The sequence below is a fragment of the Canis lupus genome, chromosome 14 (genome assembly GCF_048164855.1).
Source record: "Canis lupus baileyi chromosome 14, mCanLup2.hap1, whole genome shotgun sequence".
Taxonomy (NCBI): Eukaryota; Metazoa; Chordata; class Mammalia; order Carnivora; family Canidae; genus Canis; species Canis lupus.
The window spans coordinates 64,928,305-64,942,273 of NC_132851.1; the positions used below are offsets into that span (position 1 = coordinate 64,928,305).

At 36.6% G+C, this 13,969-nt stretch overlaps 1 long non-coding RNA gene across 4 annotated transcripts in view; it reads right to left on the minus strand.

Moving 5' to 3' along the window:
* The window catches only part of LOC140604217 (uncharacterized), a 111,975-nt gene that overhangs the window by 46,592 nt on the left and 51,414 nt on the right, over positions 1 to 13,969 (minus strand). For 2 of the 4 annotated variants that reach the window (XR_012007222.1, XR_012007223.1), the window contains exons 2-3: positions 5,664 to 5,826; positions 586 to 4,957 (exon numbers count right to left, since the gene is read on the minus strand). The exons of the other annotated variants lie outside the window; for them this stretch is intronic. This is a non-coding gene — a long non-coding RNA (uncharacterized lncRNA). The remainder of the gene's footprint in view (positions 1 to 585; positions 4,958 to 5,663; positions 5,827 to 13,969) is intronic. 4 annotated transcript variants of the gene reach the window in all.

The following is a 13,969-nucleotide window of genomic DNA, read 5'->3' on the forward strand; positions in this document are numbered from 1 at the left end:
ATAATTTGAGTGACTCATGAAAATGTTTCAATTTCTTTTAAAGTCAAAATTTTAAAAAAGAAGCTTTCTAGTTACTTACTTTTTTTCACAAAAGAGAAAGATGAAACTCTGGGGGGCTCACAAAAATCTACTAAAATTTGCCTGAAATAGCAAAAAAAGGTGGAAGTATTTATTTATTTACTTTTTTTTAAGATTTTATTTATTTCTTCATGAGACACACACACACACACACACACAGAGGCAGAGAAAGAAGCAAGCTCCATGCAGGAAACCTGATGTAGGACTCGATCCCGGGACCCCAGGATCAGGCCCTGGGCAGACAGCAGGCGCCAAACCGCTGAGCCACCCAGAGATCCCCCAAAGTTGAAGTGTTTAAAGCTATATCAAAAGTAATTTTTAATTTTGATATGATTATGATGGGAAAGCTCCATAAAGGTAGAAGTGTCTAGGGCCCATGAATATCCTTTGGCAGCCCTGTCAACATTAAACAAATGTAAACAGAGATTTTTTTTGTTTGAATAAAAATAACGTTTGTTATCAAAGCATTAGATTTTTTTTAAACTATTGATCACAGGGTGTGCCTACCTTCCCGCGGTGCATCAGAAAGCAAGAAACTGCCAAGAGAGCAACAGAGCAATCAATAGTCAGCTTGGAAGTTGTGTTTATACTGGAGCCTTCCCTCCAAATCCCTGCAGCCCCAGGACACAGGTATGCTTAGCTGTCTCTGAGGACTTGTGCTGGCTGAAGTGGCTTTTTTATATTATTGCAAAGCTAAACGTGTGTGGGCCCTCATCTTTGCACTATGTTCCTGGAAACTACACAAAATCCAGTATGTCCCCGTGCCCTTTGAAACTAACCCCGAGAGAAACAAACAGTCCTAGATCTCTTAACAAATTGTCAGCGTGCTTAAATATTAACCTGATTTAGTATAAAAACGATTTTGTTTAATGTGCCTGTCTTACTCTGTTTGGGCTGTTATGACAAAATCATCAGATACTGGGTGGCTCAAACAACAAAAACTTATTTCTCAGAGTTCTGGAGGCTGAGAAGTCCAAGATTAAGGTGCCAGTAGATCCTGTGTCTGATGAGAAACCCCTTCCTGGTTATAGATGACCTTCTTTTTGCTGTGTCCTCACAGGACAGATGGTGCAAGAGGGCTCTGTGGGATCTCTTTTATAGGAGCACTTATAAAAAAAAAAGATCTCATTCATTAGAGCTCCATCCTCATGACCTAATCACTTCCCAAAGACCCCACCTCCAACTAAGGATTAGGCTCAACATATGAACAAGAGGGGCACAAGCATTCAGGTCTACAATACACATCTCTCAACTTGATTATCTGTATTTATATACTTAATTTTTATAATATTTTATTTTGAAATGACTTTAAAGTTATTTAAGCTTACTAAAGTTATTTAAGAAAATTAAATTATTCTATTCTATTTAATTTAATAAATTAAATTAAAGTTATTTAAGAGAATTAAAGTTATTTAATCTTTAATAAGAGAAGTGGCAGGAAGAATATAAGGAATTCTAGAAAATTCTTCACCCAATTTCCCAGGATTTCCTAAAAACAAGATAATTTTCTTATATAACCAGAGTTACAACAATAAAAAATAAATTAATGGCGATTCAATACCATTGTTTAATCTACAGACTTTATTCAATTTATGACCATTGTCCCAATGGTATTCTTCACATGGATGGATAGCTGGATAGATGGATAGATGGACAGAGAGATATGCAGACATGAAGAAACTACATCAGGATTCAAATTTTAGCTCACATATTGCATTTAGTTGTCATATTTAATATCTAATCTCCTTTATTCTGAAACAGAGTTTCCTCAGTTTGGATTTGTCTAGTGTTTCTTCGTGATTAGACTCATTATGTGCAGCAATATTTCGGTGTGATGTTGCATTACTTCTCGGTGCATCTTCTAATAAGATCTGTATTTCCATGTGCACAAGTAATAGTTAAAAGGATTTTGCACCCTAGCAAAGAGGACATTAAAGTATCAATTTATACTTTAGGAAAAAAAAATAGTTGCTGAATGAAACTCCCTTAATCTGTTCCTGCTGCGTTCTGTTGGTTTGATAAGAAGGTCGGCTTCTGGGTGTGATGAGCGCTGTCCAAGGGCCCTTGAAGTAGTTGTAATTAATAAATACTTTATTTTGATAATACCTTTCCTGTCTCCGGAGCCTCACACAACAGCAAGCAGCTGCTCACAGAAGGTGTGTGCGTGTGTGTGTGCAAGTGTGTTCAGGGGAAGAGGGATGAAATTGATATTAAACTGCTCACTAATGAACCAAAGCCATTGCTTTAAGTATTGTTTTTCATGTCTTTAAGTTTTGTCTTTTTTCTGAATTTAATCATTTCTGTATTAATTTCATAACGTCACTTAATAAAATCAGGGTTGTTGATTATTTAGTAAGTGCTTTTTCAGCTTTTTCATCATGTTATATGCCAGACGTTGTGGTACTTGCTGTGAATACAAAAGGAATAAGATCTAATTTCTTTCTCTGTAGACCTTGCAGTGCAGTAAGACCAGACGGCCGAGTCAAATGCAGGGCAGAGTGTTGTAATAGGGGAAGTACAGAGGCCCTGAGAGCACATGGAGCGGATCTTCCGACCATCTGGAGGGAACTGATTTATGAACTGAGCCCTCGGTGTGAGTGTGGAGTTGTCAAGGCAGACGCAGCCTCTAGAACAGGAGACGGGCACTGCTAGGGGGGAGGGAGGGCTTCCATCCGTGGCTCTCCCCCTACAGACCCTGGCCTACTCACAGGCAGCTCTCACAAAAAATTGCAGGCCACTTACTGGCTCTTCTTAGAAAGAAACCACCCCCCAAATGTGAAGCTTTGAACACTCAGTGACGATGCTGATCCTCTGGCAAATATAGTGTGTTGCCCATTTCTTTTTTATCATCACTGTCACTAGTGTTATTAATATAATTATGGGTATGATGGTTCATTTTCTAAAAGCTCGGAAAAGAATAAGCAGCTGCCAACACAGCTAATGAATGGATATTTTTACCACAGTGTTTTGTTCTAACACATTCAAATTCTCAACAAACGTGAACGACCAAGGCATCGAGTGCTCTGAGTCAGAGAAGCGCTCAACAGGGACCGCAGAGCTGGGTGACCAGTCACAGCTCTGACCTCAGCACGACAGCTTCTACCCAAGAAATCAGTCTCAAAGGCTGCTATTCTCAACTCACAGCCCTCTGGCCTCCTCAGCACTCACTGCTAAGCCAATAGTCAGGAGAACACAACTTTATTACTCTCCTACCCCAGCTCCCATCCCATGTTTGCTCCCCCACCTGCTCTACATCCAACCTGGGTACCATCGCCTATAACGCTCATCTGGTAGAAACTTCTAGAATAGGTTAAGTTAAAGAAGATCCTGTAGGAATAAAATGACTCTATGTCTCTTTATGGAACCATTCTTAATTCTCATACACTGTTGAGAACATCTTCACGGCTTTGAAATCTGTCTCTTTTCTCCCTTCCTTTTTTCCCTTCCTCCTGTCCTTTTCTTCTTAGCAGCTGGTATAGTTCTACATTACAAATAGGATTCCTTCTGAGTATAGTGGAGTATGAAAAAGAAAGTAAAAATTATCCCTCATCTCACTATCCAGAGGTGAAGGCTGTTAAGGTTCTGACAGATTTTATTCCAATCCTGTGTGCTGTGTGTACGTTATAATTTTATGTCCTGGGTATTTCCCCTCCTGTTGTGTTGTCGGTGTTTCTTAACATCCATCAGTACTTAGGGGAGCCTGGGTGGCTCAGTGGTTAAGCATCCAACTCTTGGTTTCAGCTCATATTATCTCAGGGTCCTGGGAAGGAGCCCCGCATCAGGCTCCCTACTCAGTGGGGAGTCTGCTTACCTTCCTCTCCCTCTGCCCCACCCTCCCCATCCCCCACCCCACTCGCTCAAGCACACTCTCATAAATAAATAAATAAATAAATAAATAAATAAATAAATAAATAAATAATATCAGTGAGCACTTCTATTTAGTGATTGCCCTATCAGCATTTCTATTTCCACCTTCACTTGCATCTATGAAGTATTCCAACATATAACTTCGCCTCATTACCTGAATCACTGCAGAAATCTCCTTAGTGATTGAACCTCAAGCTTTCCCCTCGCACTCACTTTTGTTAAGTGAACTTTCTAAAATATGACCTTGGTCATGTCTTTTCCCAGCTTTAGTCTCCAGTGTCCACCCACTTGCTGTGGTCTTTGGGATACAGTTTACATTCTCACCCTGATGGAAGTATTTCTTTACTTGACCTCTTCCAGGCTCTCCAGATTCCTCTTCGGATCTGTCTCTTCTCCCAGCCTCAGCTTCAATCTTTTAAATTCTCATACCTCCGAGTCTTGGCTTACACTCTTTTCTTGGTTTAGGATACCTTTTCCATTTCTTTGCATGACAAAACCCTTAAAAAAAAATCAACCCAGATAGCACTACGGCTTGGAAAGTTCCTGAAAGTCCTTCAACCTCCACCTTACCAAATGGGTTAAGATCTCAAGGTATTCTCTTCTCTGACTGTAAGAGCTGACTGCACCATTTCCTAAGGGACTTCTTGGGTTTTCCCCCCTTAACAATGGGAGCTAGATTTGAATCCCAAGCACCTCACGCAGAGTGAACACTCAAGACAATTCTTTTGAAAGAGGAAATCTTTCAAAGTTCTTCTGGCTCAGCAGCCAAGAGTTCCTGAGTCTGAGGCCAGTTTCCTTCTGTTGACCCCATTCCAATGTCATATGCCTGACGCATGACTCACAAATTCCTGGACAATGTCGTTTGTCCACACAGCTATGAAGCCTTGTCCACTTGTGGAATTTCCCAAGGATTTCAGAATCTCCCTTTAAAATCCCTTTCTCCAATATTTCTGTCACAGATGCCTCTAGAGATACAGAGTAATAGGGCATTGTTCCTCTGAGCATAAGTCACCTATTTAAAAAAAAAAAAAACACATTAATTTTGCTTTAAGGAACTACAAAAAAGGAAACCAAATCAGGGTTTGTTTAAAAATATGATGAATTAAAATTTTAACATGCAAGTTTTCATGTAGTAGATGTGAAAGTGGTTTGAGTGGAGATCCAGAAAGATAGAAATCCATGTGAGTAGTTCCAAACACCACGGTATAACAGAATCTTCTTAAATTTGTCACTGTTACCAGTTACTAGGGGCACAGTTATTACCCTAAACATAAGGATAAACATTTGTACATCCTTTTTAAGGAGTGATATCACTCACATAGATGAGAACTTTATCACAACCATAGATGGATGTATCATGAAGCTACTTAACTTGAGCTCCAGGACCTGTCGTTAAGTCAGCTTTTTTTCAAGGCCTTGGCAGGGGCCCTAGCAAGACATATTTTTTAAAATTAACTGTTGTGTTTTAAACAAATTGATTAAGACTGCTTTTTTTCCCACTCCCACTTCCCTTCTTTACACTTCTTGTATTGGAGAATGTTGATGGAGTTGTGCTTTTGATAACTGGCTAAGCAGAAGTTGAGATGAGGAAATTAGTTCAGATTTAGTGATACATGTTTACTATTCATAATCATATTATAAAAGGTTCTGTTTTTACTGGGCATCCTGGCATGAGAATAGCTTCTAGGAATATTCCTCTGCTCACTGTGCTTACTCACCTGGATTCCTGATGTGGAGAATGGGTATGAAGGTACCCAACACCAAAATGATGCAAGTATGATGAAAGAAGGTTGAAATACACAGCGGCAGAGCTAGTCTGGGGAAAATTCTTCCAGTCATCAGAATGGAAAGTCGCACCAGAGGATTCAGTTCACATCAATCCTAGACAAAATAAACCCTCTCCCTCATTTCAGGAATATCTTAATAATGCAGAGTATATGGTCAGAAAAGTTTCATATCTTTTTTTCTATTTGACTGGAATCATGTGTCATAGAATCTATTAGAATTCTTGTACTTGTAAAGCATGCAACCGTAGTAGTATGACAAATAGTAAGTATATCTATACACGAAGTCACATGCTTCATGCATCCAACGATCTACAATGAAAACAAACTTTGATCAACCATCCTAAGAGAAAGAAAAAGTTATATTTCTATCATTTGTATAAATGATTATCTTAAATACCCTTGTTATGTGAAAAAGATGTAAAAAGTATTATAACCACAAATGTAGGGTCAAAGTGTTTTAGAGATATTGCCAGCAGTTACATAATAAGCATTTTCTGTTTTACTGGATTTCCTCTTTGTGGTATTTTTCAGCTTTATAAATTTATAATTTGTTAGGATTACTTTTCTTATTTAAAGTAAATTTTTATTTTTACACTGTAATTTGTATTCTTTCTTTTAGAGCATCTCTATAATTGCCTTACAAAACCTGAATCTACCTAATTAATGATTTTTTTAAAAAACAGTTTCATGTGCATCTTGCCCTTTGCTGTATTCCATAGATTAGCCCTTGTCCCCTCACTTGGAGTTACATGGCATTACCCAGTACTCAACAGCAGCACACACAAAAGGTAGTTCTCCCTAGGGTTTGAACCACAGCCACTGCTTACTCGCCATATAAATAAATAAATAAATAAATAAATAAATAAATAAATAAACAAACTCGCCATATATTATATAATGCATATATATTTTTGGAAGACTTAGAGCTAAAGTTTTATCCTAAACTCAATCTTAAATCTATTAATGGAATTAGTCTTGTGGTCTTTCTTATGTTTAAAAGTAACCAGAATAACTAAAGAACATTTTTATACCAGATAAATATTTGAAGAAGAAAAGGTCCAGAGAATCTAACACATCACCTAGTGATCATAGTGATAACATTCTGCTATATATAACTAAGATTTACTGAGGGACTAGAATATAAATGCTCTCACAAAATAAAAAAAAAAAAGATACATATGTGAGGTCATAAATATGTAACTAGATATGAGAAATCTTTTTCACAATGCATATATCAAATCATCACAATGTACACTTTAAAAATCTTACAATTTAACAAAAATTAAAAATAATAAAAATCTTACAATTTTGTTTACCAATCATATCTTAATAAAGGTGAAAATCCAAAAATGCCATTATATTCATAATCCAATAAGTTGCTTTAAAAAAAGATTTAAAGAAAAGAAATGTCCTTCATATGTATTTAAATATGCTCAAAATATCGCCTCTGGGGAGGAAAAAAAAAGTGGTTTTCTCTATCAGTCCAGTGAGAACAAACTCCTAAGTATCCTCTGTGCCTGCAAGTTCTCTAAATAGTGAAGCCCAAGAAAAATCAAGAATGAAAGAGAAAACCAACTAAAGGAGAAAAAAATGTCCAAGGGATCTGAGCAGAGGGCAGTTGGATAGCAGATAGAGGCTATGGGAAGAGGGAGGGAATCGAGGAGAGCACTTAAACAGAGTGGAGAAGGATTATATGTGGTAGGGTGTTTTTTGAAAGCAGCTTTCAAAACATAAAGCCAAGATTTGTAGCATTTGCTGATTTCCATGGTGCAAACACTTCCTGATGGCCAATTTTACGCTACCAAAAATTAACAGAGTTTTCGACAATTTAACACTCAGCCCTTGGAATGGCATGAGCTGATTTGAGCACAGCAGTGATTGTAAACGACACTGGGAAACACTCGCTGACTAAGAATGAGCTCCTATAGGACCCTTGGGAAGATTACAGAAGACTTAACTTCTTCCACGTTCTTCTTCTAATGAAACTATGACTATGTTTTACTCTAAGGCATCGATGTGCATATCCTGTGCCTCAAGAAGAGTGTTTTGAGTGAGAGCTTGAATAAAATGTTTTTTGGTTTTACCCAAGTGCCAGGCACCTCTGTTCTCTGGTTTTATTTATTTTTTTAGTTTTTAAAGATTTTATTTATTTATTCATAAGAGGCAGAGAGAGAGGCAGAGACACAGGCAGAGGGAGAAGCAGGCTCCATGCAGGAAGCCTGACGTGGGACTTGATCCTGGGTTTCCAGGATCACACCCTGGGCTGAGGGTGGTGCTAAACCACTGAGCCACCGGGGCTGCCCTGTTCTCTGGTTTTAATGACAACTGCCACTCCTTTGGTGAACTCTAACCATTCTGAGGTGGGAGGAAGAGTGAGAGAATGAAATGGAGTAGCAGGAAAAGCACCCTGTGTTCTCACCCTGCCCTTTGCCTCACACCCCACCTCCTTACTCCCAGCCCTACTTGTAAAGCCTTGGCCTTTCTGTGAAATAAACATTACTTGGCTCTGGCTTGGAGGAAAATTAGAAGAGCTAGGCTCTAAAATAAGCTAATATTATTCACGGTCTAGGACAAAAAAAAAAAAAAAAAACCCACAGGAAACATTTGGCACAAAGAAATTGTCTTTGAGAAATTATTTTCCATGTTGTATTTGCATAAATTTGTCACGGGCCTGCCATTTCAATGGAAGAGGAAAAATGGCCTGACCTTGAGTTGGCTGGCATCCTGTTGCCCTTTGCAGCTGACCAAAGTTAGGCTACTTCACCTCTTACTTTATTTCTGTTCTTCTAGTGGACTCAAGACTGACAAATCTGAGGCTGCAGACTGAATCCTATGATTTCCCCCAATACTGTGTGGTCTAAGTAATGCATATTGCACAACAAAATTTCATTTTGCTGATTCTTGGTTTGTCGAGCCATGAGTCTGACAAGTTGTTCAAACCATGAAGTAGCATTTCCTGTAACAGTCAGAGAGAAGCTGTGGCCAAAGATCAAGCACCAATGATGCACTTGGCAAGACCATCTGACTCCACATTCTTGCTCTAAAATCTAAATTCTTCCCTACTTAATAGTGTCCCTATGCATTTCACACGAGGATCAGTCAACTACAACATATTCCAAGACAAGGTATCCTGTTCAGATTTCTGCCCTAACTGTGAAAGTCTTCCACCAGGAAATGACAATTATTGTCCTGCTATTAAAGCATGAGGAATTTGAAGCCTCTTGAGTAATAAGAAGTTGAGAAATGAATTTCCTGCTGTTGAAGTTACTACACCTTGAAGTACTTCAATAAACGGAAGTAACTAGTGGTTTTTACTTTCATAATGAAAAGAGATTTGCTTAAAACAAGCCCAACTCACAAGTTAGTAGAATCAATTAGATTCTTCGACCACTGAAAAAATAGGCCTGTCTCTCATTGCTCAAGTTTTCAAGGATAGCTTGAAGAACCACTGAAGACAAGATGGTGTATCTTTGCTTTTCCTTATAATGTTATATTATGTTATCAAAATTGATTATAGCTCAAATAGCATTTTATTATTCAGTCAAGACATTCTACTTGAAGAAAAACATGCACTTCATCCCTTAGCATGACTTTCCCCATCTGAGGTCTTAACCATTAAAATTTTTAATATACACTCCATTTCTCTTCCTTCCCAAGAACATTTGTTTTAAGTTATTAAGCACTATTGGATTCCAAGCACTAGAAAATGAACTCTATGTGTAGCAAACTTAAAAAGAAAATATATAATTCTTGTTTCCAAAAAGCAATAAATCCTCTGAGGGATTATCAAAATAAGCACAAATTTAGATACATTATAAAAATACTTTTTTTCCATAATTCATTTCACAGTTACGTGTTTTAGGATGCCTTTCCAAAACTCCTTCCCCAAAGGAGAGATAATGAGTGGGTAATATCATAGGGGGAGACAGAACATGAGAGACTCCTAACTCTGGGAAATGAACAAGAGGTAGTGGAAGGCGAGGTGGGCAAGGGAATGGGGTGACTGGGTGACGGGCACTCAGGGGAGCACTTGATGGGACGAGCACTGGGTGTTATACTATATGTTGGCAAATTGAACTCCAATTAAAAAAATACCAAAAAAAAAACCCTCCTTCCCCAAATGCAGATGCACGCCTCCAATATCTATGCACTCAGGCCCATATAACAGTTGTGAGGGCCTGAGGGAGAGTTCAAAGAGTGACCCACATTTTTCTAAATGTTTAAATTTTTAAAAAATTTTTATTTATTTATTTATTTATTTATTTATTTATTTATTTATTTATTTATTCATGAGAGAAACAGAGAGAGAGGGACAGAAACACAGGCAGAGGAGAAGCAGGCTCTTCGCGGGGAGCCTGATACAGGACTTGATCCCTGAACCCTGAGATCACACCCTGAGCCAAAGGCAGATGCTCAACCATGGAGCCATGCAGACATCCCTAAATGTTTAAAATTTTGTAAACAAGCTAACAAAAGGTTAAAAGAATAGTTCTACCCTTCCTACCTTGACAATTATATATTAATAACATTTTAGAAATATGTAAAACTATTGATTTTATATGATTAAAGTAAGCAAAAGATGGAAGATAACTGAATTTAATTACTCCACACATCTGGATATTTTGTTATTATGAAAGCCATATTTGGATGCACACAAAATACAGACCTACATACTTTATGATTAATGATTAATTAATGATTAATTTATAGTATAAAATCCATTTTTCCTGGCTACATTCAGTTTAGCAAAATTAATTCTTAAGTTTTCATAATTGAAATTTGTGTTCTATAGACAGTCATACAAAATTAGATATTATTTGAATTATTTATCTTTAGATAATTTTATTATTAACTTAAATGTGGAGGCTTCACTCTGATAAAGTAGTGATTTGAATTGTTAATAAGATTCCTGAAACATTACTTAGATTCAGAAATGAACCATGAATTTCACATCATGTTCATACATTATAATGGGTTGCCTATGATAAACTATCTAGACACTGAGAATAAGAAAACTTACAGTGGATGGATTCCTGACAGTTTTTTAACTGATCTCTGAATGAGAGGACAGGGAAATTATTGGTCATAAGGGTACGTGGCTCTCCTGACTTCATCCAAACTTCTTAAGTCAAGTCCCCTGTAAATATTCTGGGTTGTTTTTGTTGTTGTTGTTGTTTTTCTTTTTGTTTCTTTAATACACTTCCAGCTCCTAATAGGTGTTCCAGGGCAGAAGAGACTAGAAGAAAGCCTGACACCTTTATTATTTATCCATGTCTCCAGTGCTTGAGACATTAAGCCTTGGAACTAAATTTTGTTAGTCAAGAGAATAGATATTTAGGGTTAAGGATCTTTAAAGTGTTAAAGGCCATTTGATACCCACACAGGTCTCTGATTCCTCCTGTGGCAGAGGTGCTCACATGTTCTTCAGTACCTTTACTTTTCCCTATGCTTGTAATAGGGAGATCTTCTCATGCTTTGGCAAAGGAGAGAGGGCCCTTATTCCTCCAAGTCTAAGGGCATGTAGAATTTACCTGTTATACTTTTTTTTTCTTTGTCTATTCTATCTTTTAGAATTTAAGCCCTGTAAGAATAAGGACAGTATTTTACTCCTCTTTCTATCTTTACTTCTTTGCATACATAATATCTGGCATATGTATTGTGTTATTATTGCCTGTTGACATCCCTATAGCTCTTGAGAAGGAAAGAATAGATGTTTTGATTTCTGAATCTCAGTGCATCACCCAGTCCTGGAAACATGGTTGCTCCTTAATAAATAAGTCAATTGATTAATGTGTGTATAACCTTAGAACTATATCCTTACTGTGGAGGGGGTGTGGGACAGTATAGTCCATGTCCCACATGGTGTATATTAGTTCAGCAAGCATCCAAATAAAGCAAAAAAAAAATATATATATATATAGGAGAAGAAGGGCATTAGAATATAGAAGTGGATCCATTCCACCATTTTTGCTACCTCCAATTCCACTTTCTGTTTTATAGTCACTATTCTTGAATCTTTTATTCTTTTTCTCACCTTCTTTTTGAATTGATCAACCCTTCATCTCCACCTAGTTTCATACTAGCTACCACAGAGATGGAGAGTGGGAAGGGAAAGTGTTGTCACAGTGTTTATATACTGCCATGATCAACACTTTTGTTCCTTCTCTCAGTTCTCTCTTTCCAGGAAAGCAACAGGACTACAGAAGAATAGCTATAATCTGTACTTGGAAGACTAGTAAGTCCTGGTATTACCAACTTTAGTAACAATTGCTGTGCAAGAGAACAGAAAAAAGTAACTCAGTGCTGCATCTCAAATGACCATGTCAATATTTGTCCTGTTATAGAAAATAAGCCTAAGCCAAAGTCCAGAGGGACACTCCTAGATGTTTTGTTTTGCATAAATCCCTGCACTACAAAGAATTATGGTCAAGGAGCCACAATAATAAATGAGATTAAATGATTTTCGCCATGGTGGAATGAAGGTATAAGGTCAAATTTAATCAGTTTTAAAGAAAATAAATTTAAATGTTCCTGAACACCTGACTTTATAAAGCAAAATTCAGACTCACTGTCTAATATTTGAAGACTCAAAAAAATTACTTGAAGGACAGTAGAAAGTGATTTTTTTGTATAAGGACAGCTCAGAATTTAAAATGTAACCACTGACTTTGACTTTGTTTTAATTGTTATTATCATAAGCATACACCAGAGCAAATTGTCCCTTACCTCATAAAGATTTGCCTATTTTTCATATATTTTTATGATGGATATGCATGCAAAATACAGGAAAAATAGCTATACAAATGTGACAGAAAGAAATTTCACCCTAAATAAACATATTACTAAAGAAATTCTTCTGTAATCCAAAGATTATCAACTTGTTTCCAATGACAATTTATGTATAATTATAAAGTTCTATAATAAATAGAGACTATCAACATATTTATTATTTTATGGCATTAAAATTTGTTCTGAAGAATTCAAAGCACAACTTAGGCTCAGAGGTAGAATTCTCACAACGGTATTGCCTCAGTGCAAATTAATCCTTGCTTAAAGGATATTCTGAATCCATGCTAAGAAAGTTTAAAATCAAGCCTTGAAAGCATCAAACTGATCCTATGTAGTGTAATTGCATCCCAGAGCAAGTGCAAAAATATTTAAAGTAATATACAAATACATAATTTTAAAATCCATTCCCGACATAAAGTTCACAATATTTGACATCTGATCAAAAATTACTAAATAATCAGAGGAGCAAGAAACTATCACCATAGGAGAGGAGAAAGACATAGGAATGGCACAGATAATCAATTAGTAGACAAAGATGTTAAAACAGTTATTATTAATATAATACATGTTTCTTTTTTAAGATTTTATTTATTTATTCATGAGAGACACAGAAAGAGAGACAAAGACACAAGCAGAGGGAGAAGCAGGCTACCTGCAGGGAGCCCAATGTAGGACTCAATCCCAGGACCCAGGATCACACCATGAGCCAAAGGTAGACCCTCAACCAGGCATCCTTATAATTTATTTTTCAAGAAAAAAAAGATGAGCATAATGAGGACAGAAATGGAAAAAATAAAAAACAGCCAAAACAAACATTTAGAAATTAAAAATACAATAGCTGAAGTAAAAAAAAAAAAAAAAAAAAAAAAAAAAACACTGGATGAATTACTAGCAGATTAACACTGCGGATGAAAAAAATCGTGAACTTGAAGACATAGCAATACCAATTACAAAGTGAATTACAGAAAAGAGACTTTTGAAAAACAAAGACATCATCAGTGAGCTGTGGGATAATGTCAAGCGGCCTAAAATACATAGACTTGGAGTCTCAGAAAATGGTGAGGAGTAAAGAGAGCCAGAAAAAAATATTCCAAATATGATAAAATTTCTAACAAGAAATCTAATAACCCCCAACTAGAAAAAAAAAACCAAGACACATTATAATCAAATTGTACAAAATAAAAAGTGACAAAGAGTAAATTTTAAAACAACCAGAGGAGAAAAAGATACACTATGAAGAGAAAAACAAAGGTAATATAACAGCAGACCTATCATCAGAAACCATGCAGCCCAGAAGACAATGAAATAACATCTTTACAATTCTGAAAGATAGTCATTAATCTCAAATTCTAAACTCAAAGAGACTTTTAAAAACGATGAAATAAAGATTTTTTTCAGACATATAAGAAAATGAAAAAAAGCTATCACCAGATCAGTAATGCTAAAAG